The following is a 10636-nucleotide window of genomic DNA, read 5'->3' on the forward strand; positions in this document are numbered from 1 at the left end:
ATGTGATTTAACTACTTCTTCGTATAACTGTTTGGCCCTAAAGAGATTATATTCATCATTTTGTTTTTGATATTCAGTACCCTCAGTAGCTTCAGGTATCTTGTTGTTTATCTTTATTTACTTGCATCAACCAAATTTTAGTTTTAATTAATAAAAAGGGGTTTGGGATTTTTAAATTTTTATATCTTGTGGGTGGAAACAATAATGGCAGAATTAAAACTTTTACAGCAATGGGGTTAAAGTAAAATTTATTAGCTCTTGGTATCAATATGCACAATTTCTTCGTAGAGATTAGTGTATTCGAACTGGGTTAAATTGGGCAACCATGAAAGTGGTAAGCTTTTATACTGTGCGAGCTTTCGTATTACATTGAATTGTAGCTCATATATGGATTGATTTCTATTTTTTTGTGTATATCGGAATAAATTTGTTCTACCACGTAGCATATGAATCATGGCTCCGTCCTTACCTTCAGTCACCATTCCTGCTTAAGCTTAGCCAGATCTTCCACTGAAAACTTTATCTTAACCGATTTTTTCCCAGCTCTAGCTACTTCCTTTTTATTATCATAAATTGCTAGTCTGCGTTCATATTTTCATTATATTGCTCGATTAGGAGGATTCAAACGGAGGGAATCTAGATAAGTTTTGAATCTATCAAGTGTTTCTCAAGTATCATCACAAGCAATTACATTCCCCAAAAAATGAAGTGCTTATACGAGACTTAGTCCTACCCTAATTTCAATCTTGAGTGTGTATTTTCCTTTCATTATTTTGGTACACCACAGGTAGGAATCCATGCTCTTAATTAATTTTGTACGGTAGAATGGATGATGAACTGAGAGTAATTACATAGAATACATATCACTAGTCAACGAAGCTAGTTATACATATCACTAGTAAATGGTAATTATACATCGCATCCCATTTATCATGGTACGATTGAAGGGGGAAAGAAGAAGAAAGACAAACAAACAAAACTGGGTTAATTTTGTAATTAATATATGGTAAAGAGGTCAACATAATCGTGACATATGTAGCGAAAGTAAGAAATCAAGTATTTTATCTAATGTTTTTGATGAAAAAGATATTGTAAACCTGTTGTACTATATTGCTCGATTTATGATATTTTACTTTTTCATCACATATATATAGGTTGTTTACCTTCGTTTTATATATATGATCGCGACGTAGAGTAAGAGTAAGTATCATCATAGTAATAATTAAAAACGAGGTCGGGGTGGTTTCGGGGAATATCATTTCCAAAAATAATAAATTACTAGAGAAAAGGTTATTGAATGAATTAAAATAATACAACTGGCTAAATTGGGGTATACCAAAATTCAAATGGACAGAGCATTGGCTGAGGAGTGGTAAAATATGGTGAACTTACCTTATTGTCCTTGACCTAAAAACACATAAACATATACCCCATTTATTAAATTAAATATCTACTGTTATGTTTTTTAAATTTCCTATTTCAATTTCATTCACCTCTTTTTTCCTCATAATTAAAAGTAGACAGTACCTATGCTTTTAGTTGTGATAAATATGATATCATATAAAACCAAGGTACTTCTTTCATATTATTAGATATTGTATAATAGCTTCAGATGATATCCATATGAATAAAACAACATATTCTACTGCCAAACTCGATATACTAGCTTGCGTCAAATAAAAACTAATTGATTTAAGAAACTAATTGCGACACGACATGCCAGTGAGAAAATTTTGGGAGAAGTTTCAGTGTCAATAACAATAATCAAAAAACAATCAAAAATTTTGTGTGTTGATAAACTTTACCCTTTCGGTGTTAGATAGGGCTTGCAACCTGGCATCTCTTGCTGGAAAAACTTTGAAGCTGAATAGAAAAAGAGTAGTAAAAGATGCATTAGAAGATGGAGAAAGAGCAAGTTGCCATAATAATAGGGTTTCTCTCAACATGAATGTATAGATAAAAAAACATGCCATCCCTAGTTAATCTGATCAACATAGTAGTATGGAATCAACATTTAAACAAAGAAAAGGCAATTATAGGAATTCAACTGCTAGGGAATCATCTGTAGAGAAAACTCTTTAAGAATATGAAATAATGATAAACTAAGGAGTAAAAGAAAAGGGAAAAAAGAGGGGAATAGTTAAGTTCATGACCAAGTATATCAACTAGTCAGTATAAATATACCCAAATTCAAAAACAATGTGAGATTTTGAAAGTCAAAATTGAATTTGGGGAAGAATAAGATGAATTAAGGATGTATATCCCTTTTGAAAATGAAATTGCTCTCCCGACACTTACAAAAACCATATACAACGAACTTGCTATGCTGAAACTTACAAGAACTATAAACAAGTTGCCTACATTTAGGTTTTCTTGAAATCTTTGCAGCATTTCCTCCACCAGATCCATATTTTCCAACTACTACACCTCCAGAAGAAGTTGAACCAGCCTCAAAAGTTGAATCTGAAAAGAAGAAGAGTAATAAAAGATGAATTAAAAGATGGAGAAGGAGTAAATTGCCATAACAATTCTCTCAACATGAATGAAAAGATTAAAAAAAAAACATCCCTAGTTAATCTGATCATCTTCATCAACATATTAGTATGAAATCAACATTTAAACCAAGAAAAAGGTATGTTAACTGCTAGGTAACATATGTAGGGTACATGTTGGTTTGAGAAAACTCTTCTAAGAATCTAAAATAATGATAAAAGAAAAGAGAAAAAATAAAAAAGAGGGGAAGCGTAAAGTTCATGACCAAGGATATCAATTGGTCAGTATAAAAATACCCAAATTGGAAAACAATTTAAAATTTATAAAGTCAAAATTAAATTTGGGGAAGAATAATAATTCGAAATTCGAAATGAATTAAGGAACTATGCCGAAACTTACAAGAAACATAAACATGTTACATACATACTTACAAGAACCATAAACATGTTACCTACATTTAGGTTTTCTTGAAATACTTGGATGAACAACATCATTTCCTCTACCAGATCCATTATTTCCAACTACTATACTCTTCCTCCAGAAGAAGAAGTTGAACCAACCTCGGTAGTCGAATAAGAATCCATTGTATTGTTTGCAAGAAGAAATGAAAAAGAGGGATCCCAACAAAATTGAAGAACCTGAGCCGGTAGCAGTAAGTGAAAAAGAATCCATCATAGTGATTTGGATGAGCGTTTTATCACTATGACTCTCTACTCAATTTCTTTCAATTTTGTTTGTTTCTCTGAATTAGGGTTAGGAACAAGAAACAGAGAAGATGAGAAAGTCTTTTTTTCTTCTTGTATCAAGCACCACAAGGTATACGAGGAATATGATAGTCGAGAAGGTATGATTTATTTTATTTTTTAGTAATTGTTTCAAGTCTCCATCCATCCCCTTTGTTTTCTTCGCCAGACAGATATTTGATTTACAAAATTATGTTTTGGTCAGTAGTCGTTCAACATTAAAGATTTCATAAAAATTTTAGTTTTGATTATGTGTGATATATGTGGTGTCACATATAACATATAAAAAGTTTTCAGATATTGTTAGCTAGTGTATGAACTCTATTAAAAAAATGTGGACATAACAAATCAATAAAATTAATTTGTTATAATTAATACTAATTTTCAACTAAAATACGAGCAATATTTTTTTTATTTTTGATTGGTTTCAGTTAGAAAAATGAATAGGAATAAATATCTCATTTACTCATAATATTAAATATGTTGTGTTTTTTTTATGGTAAATATGTTGTTTTAAAAAGAAAAATTAGTTATAACAACTTTAGTAAAGTTATGTTATTTTTAGAACCCATATTTGGGGATACTCCCACAAATTAGGAGATAAGGCAAAAAAAAAAGACCTTATGAAGTTATTTAAGAACCCTTTATCCAATTAATTTTGGTAATGGCCAAATTATCCTTTACTGATTAGTGTTAATTAATATTTTTTGTTCAGATTAAACTTGAGATGATGATTTTTTTTTTCTTATTGTAATGATTCTGAATTGCAATATCTTGTAGATAGTCAAAGTTCCATCCTTAAAAATGTCCTAAATCAAGAAACTAATGATACAAGTGAAGAGCCACAAGGAAAATGAAAAAAAATAATGATACAACTTATTCGAATACTCAGATATAAGTCCAAGTGAGGTTAAATTTGATTATTTACTTTTTTAGTTTGATTCGGCATATAAATGAAAATCAAGCCCAGAATTGACATAGCTAAATACAATTAACTTATTTCATCTTCTTTACTCCTTCATCAATCCTCTCAAAATCGTCTTTGATTTTTTCTCCAAAATGGATGATCAGAAGCAATCAAGTAACCATCCATAAGCAACAACTAATATGAAAATCTCCCGATCAACAGAAAAATGTAAGACAAAAGTTAGACCTAGTGAAATCAATGAACCCAAGCATGAAATCATTGAAGATGTTGGAAAGAACCAATCATCGGTGATAATAAGACTATAAGTGATGTCTAAACTCAAACTCATTACTCTATTGTGTACTATGATGTCATGTACCTAAGTACAGTGACAAGGTTGGGGGATAGATTGAGGATAAACCTCTCTTGATTCGTGAGAATCAATCCTCTGAGTTCAAATAACACAACCTAAAGAAGAACAAAGTTCTGTTTATTAATAATCTGATTTTCTAACTATTACAGGACTTTCATCTTATAAAGCTAGACCCTTACTCTTAAATCCAACTGCTACAATGCCACCAAATGTTTACATCTAACCCACTCATTACAATGATAAGGACACCCATTCTTAAGACAAATACTACTAACAACTAACTACCCTCTATAATACGATATGGGCACTCCAATACAATACCGGTTACATGACATTCCAACCCCTTTAAAAGCATCCTTGTCCTCAAGGATGAGAGATAATTGAGTCGACTGGAGTGTTGGACAGTCGCACACTAGAATACTAGTAACCATTATTTCATCGAAAAACCATGTGATGCTTGCAAACACTTCCGCACTTGGCTCAATAATCCACCTACCATTTCCTTGTGAACTGATTAGGAGGTAAAATGCTTGAAACATTCCAGTATCTTCAGCCTGTGTGTAGTCATCAAATATTCCCATGAAGAAGTGAACTGTCTTACTAACCATAGCATCCATCCCATAACCGATCCAAATATAAGCAACATCGGCTGCCTTGGAGCTTGCCTCAATGTCAGATTGTATTACTTCGTGACCCTCTCCTTTGTCTCTTGGGGCATTGCCGTTCTGAATTGGTACACCCAGATCTTGCCTCTTAGTGTTTTTCTTGAGATTAGTTGTCGTTAACTCTGGACCTTTCACTTCTATTGCAATCTGAAGATGAATCTGGCCAAGCTTTTTCAGAATTACCACCTTCCCTATTATAAATTCTGCCTGGCTACCACCCTTCACTGGTTGGTACCACAAACCCCACATATGACTTAAAAGAATTTTACCCTATCAAACACAAATGAACTAGGAGACTCCAGATATTTAGCAAACCCAATAAAGTTTCCTATAATACCCATGAACACTACAAAATCAATCCCAACAATCCATTGACACTTTTTCTGCAAGTTGTAATGCACATATACTTCAGCAAGTAATTGATCAGGTGGCTTCTCATCAACCCACATTGGAACAGAATTTATATCTTGGACTTCACTTTTTCCAACCATATAAATCCACCCCATATCATTTTCCGCGAAATTGTCAAAATTCTGGAGTATAATCAAATAGACATCACTAAAACACTTGGAGCGAAAGTACTGTAAACTTGTCAGAATCAGATTGCTCCTCATAAGAATTATGGCAACTTGATTATGGACCTCAGATTTGCAGAGTAAATGTCTTATATAATTCCAGTTTTTATCAAAGCAAATAACTGAGAGAAAATTGTTATCAATCCATCTAACATTTCGCAGACTCCACAAATCAGGTGGAACCAATTTGAACTTCCACCTCAAGTACTCCACCAGCCTTCCATGTAGCATTTGAATTACCCGGAGCACAAACTGAGTTTTAACTACCCTTACAAGGAAATGAGTCGAACTATAAGTCATCTCTGCCAATTGGTTGCCACATAAAGGAAGATACATGGTAAAGTTAAATGTATATAAACAACTACAATGGAGCAGCAACACTTGCAATACAACTTTCTCTTGAATCATATATCCTCCATATACTTCAGAACAAAGTAATGAAGAGTGCTGAAAAGTATCAATTCCTGAAGGAGATAAGCGAGTTCTAACAACTGTGTGAACTAAGAATAGAAGCACTGAAAAATTTAGAAGCTCTTGCAATAGAATATGGTGCACATCACTTTCATGTCTATCAATGATAACCTTGAACAATTCCACCAGAAAGAATCTTGCAGGAGTAGGCAAGCGTATGTCTTCTTCCTTTCTAATCAAATCCCAAAGTGGAAGATAAAAATAATATTCATGATCACTAGCTAAATTCCAGAATGGAAGCGCTTGAGAAGACGACGTAGTTGATGGCATATTAGATCCCTCAAGTAGTCGAGACAAACAAGCACCACTGGACGCTGACATCCAAATTGTTAGCGCATCAAGCATATAAATAGTATGCAGCCAACATATGAGGTAAAATAATCGTTTGTACTGCAACATATTCCTAAACATACATGTGAGGGCAAAAGATGAGCTCGCTATGTGGCGCAAGATTAGGAATCGAAGTATCCTACTAAAATACAACCATATGCACAATGTACACCAACCATCTAGTCTTATCCTATCTAGTCAACCCTAGGGGAATATTTGTAATTGATGTAACCACCTACCATATAAAATAGAAAGAGGAATAGTTTAGGAGGGGATGGTATGTTATCCAAGGATAACCCCCTTTCTCTCTCTCTGATGGCCTCCATAGGTCTCCTTCTTCTTTAGAGCTCCATGAGAGCCTCCTCCAAGGGAGATTATGTAACACTTCATATCATAGTGATAACCCGTGGATGTAGGTCACCATTGACTGAACCACGTAAAAGATATGTGTCTCCTTTACTTTCATGTTCTTTTATCTTCTTTTATGTGTGTTTGATGTGTTTTGATGATTAAGATCATCTTGGGTGTAGTAGCAGAAAATATGCAATAGGGGCATGATTCCCATACGAGAAAACATCTTCTCGAGGCCATTACGAATGGTATCGGGGTAAACCAAACCCTCGTGCGAGAAAATATCTTCTCAAAACCATCACGATGGTAATCGGGCCATGAGCCCCATACGAGAAATCCTCTTCACGATGCCATATGATTTATTTTCATGTGATTGTTCTATTTATTATTTTCATCTGTTGAATGTATGAATTATATATGTTGTTTGCAGGTTTGTACGAGAAAATATATTCTCAAGACCATCACGAATGGTCATCAGGACACTAGTCCTATGCGAGGAAACATCTCCTCAAGACCATCACAAGTGGTAGCAGGGGCACGACCTCTATACGAAGAAACATCTCCTCAAGATCATCACAAATGGTAAGGTGCTAGCCACACCATTCCATCCTAAACTGGATGATGCGAGCAATGCTCAAGCTGTCCGACACGGAAAATGACCTAGGACAATGACATCCGACCATAGAAGTTGGATGATGTGGGGACTCCCTAAGCTACCTGAGACGGAAACATTGACCTAGGGTAATGCCATCTCGACCGCGAGTCAGATGATGTCATGTACTTCAGGAGGTACACTGTAGTTGACTCACTTTAGGCTGAAGTGCGAATCAACTATCAGAGGTATCGCCCTCACTCTAGTGCCACGAGCCTACTATGGGGAAGGTGCCTTCCTAAAGAGAAGTACTATATATAATTTACGAATAAATGTTCAATAAGGACACATATTCGGCATCAGAAGGATCCTTGAAATCCTCTCGACTTGTATTGTAAGAGGTTATCTGGCCAAATGGGAAGCTGATCGCTTCTCGGACTTATAGCCCATAACTTGTCCAAGGACGAAAGAAATACCACTATGGTGTGACCCTCATATAAAATCGCACAAAGTGCAACAACAAAACTCTATCAAGGTACAATCTATAGGCAGTAGCCTCATGAATGATATATTCAGTAAATGGAGTTAGGGGAAAACCTTGACTTTGGCTTTTAAAAGCTATAAGTTCTTAAGATTCAAAAAACCAAAGGGGGGAGTATATACCCTCAATACTTTCATATTGAGGCGATCAGTAAGACCTCGGGGCAAGACTTCGGATCACCATCCGAAGACATTTTGAGTACCCACAGACACAAGCCTCCAACTGGAGCACGAAGTAAGACCTCAGACTGCTGTCCGAAGGCATAAAACCAAATCTCGCACCCGTGCGATTTGAGGCAATATGTAATTCCTCGGGGCAAAACTTCAGATCACTATCCGAAGACATTTTGAGTCCCCACAGAAACAAGCCTATGATAGATCTCGGAGCACAAAAAAAAAGACCTCGGAAGAAATCATGTACAACTTAATACCTTCACAAAGGTACAAGTCCTCGGATCACAGATTGAGGCAATCAGTAAGTCCTCGGGGCAAGACTTCGGATCACCATCCGAAGACATTTTGAGTCCCCACAAACATGAGCATCTGATATATCTCGGAGCGCAAAATAAAACCTCAGACTACCATCTGAAGGCATCTTATCAATCGTGCAACAACACGATTTGAGGCATTTAGTAAGTCCCCGGGGCAACACCTCGGACTGCAATCCGAAGTCGTTTGGCAAGACCCCACAACGATGAATTACTCGCATAAGACTTTTTACACCAGTAAAAATCTACAGGATTCAAAGCTTATTTATCCTCAACTTATCTCAATTTATTTCATTAAAAATCTATTTTGGATTTGTTCAGAAACTTCTCCTCTCAAATGCTAACAGGAGCATATATGTTGAATTGTACACATATGGATGAATCCTCATCGCTCGGATCAAGGAGCAAGCTACAAATGCAAAGGCAATCAGCCAATTGTGAAGAAAGCTAAGTATCACCCTTTATTAAGGAACTATCTTACTGTGCATTCCACTACTCCGCTAACAATATGATTAATAGCTTAATATATAGCATAAATAGACTACATATGCCTGAATACAAATTATTCATTCCACAAGCATGTTTAACGATATCAAATATCTCATCTTATCCTTTCAAATGCAAGACTTTAAATTGTTTCTTATATCCTTACAAATACAGTACTTAATGACTGTAATGATATTCTAGAGAAGCAAAATCTTAAATTTACATTGTTGCAATATATCAATTACCACTCTCTCATGAGCAGCAAGTACCCATGATGGTCCCGAGAAGCACAATCACGAAAAGTCATCAGGAACTGATGCCAACCAAGCCAGACAGAGCTAGAGCACAAACCGCCAAGGAGCAAGCACAATGATCATGAACACAAGGACTTCCTCAGAACTTCACACAAGAACAAGGGAAAGTATTAATAATTTAAAAGCTGGTTATATTCTCCTATGAAGTTCCTTCAGCAACAACAAAGAGCCACAAAGCTCGGTACTACACATCACCAACTGAAGTCATGAACTAACTCCTGCAAAGAATCAATGACCAAGAATTCAGAGCGACCTCGCACATCTACATCGTGTAGCACAGATCACGGATCGTGAAGCACAAGCATCGCAGCAGCCCAACTCGGACTACTCCAACCAAACACTCAATAGAAATGAAGCCTAACTACAAGCCAGATCAGAACCAAGCATGTTCATAAATCTCGCTCAGCCACTTCTCTCGCCTTCAAAGCCATACTGATGTTGATTTTCTTAAGGATTATTGTTCTAACAACCCTCAACCAAAGGAGCAAAATGTGAGGGCAAAAGATGAGCTCACTACGTGGCACAAGATTAGGATTCGAAGTATCCTACTAAAATACAAGCATATACACAATGTACACCCAACCACTTAGTCTTATCCTATTTAGTCAGTCCTAGGGGCATATTTGTAATTGATGTAACCACCTACCCTATAAAATAGAAAGAGGAATAGGTTAGGAGGGGATGGTCTGTTAGCCAAGGATAACCCCCTCTCTCTCTCTGATGGCCTCCATAGGTCTCCTTCTTCTTTAGAGCTCCATGAGAGCCTCCTCCAAGGGAGATTATGTAACACTTCATATCATAGTGATAACCTGTGGATGTAGGTCGTCATTGACCGAACCACGTAAAAGATCTGTGTCTCCTTTACTTTCATGTTCTTTTATCTTCTTTTATGTGTGTTTATGTGTTTTGATGGTTAAGATCATCTTGGGTGTAGTAGCAGAAAATATGCAACTACAACCACCAGTCTCAATGTCACCATCTTTAGCCATATAGCTGTCACAAGGAGGAGAACTATGACATTCATATACTGCACGTGTGATCTGTAAAAAAAAAAATTCTGCTCCCATCCTACTAAGCACTGGAGCATACCCTGTATATGTCCTATGAAATCTCACCACTCTAACCCGTAAGTTTAACAAAAATCTATCCCTCTCTGAGAATTTAGCAACCAATTTCCATTCACCACCAATTAAGCAACATAGACAATTCTCAACGAATTCAGAAAGTGAAGTTCAGACGGATGCTCACGTCTTGGAAACAGCTCACAACCCAAACCTCCATTGTATATTTCCAGCAATACATACCCAA

The sequence above is a fragment of the Papaver somniferum genome, chromosome 1 (assembly GCF_003573695.1).
Source record: "Papaver somniferum cultivar HN1 chromosome 1, ASM357369v1, whole genome shotgun sequence".
Classification (NCBI taxonomy): domain Eukaryota; kingdom Viridiplantae; phylum Streptophyta; class Magnoliopsida; order Ranunculales; family Papaveraceae; genus Papaver; species Papaver somniferum.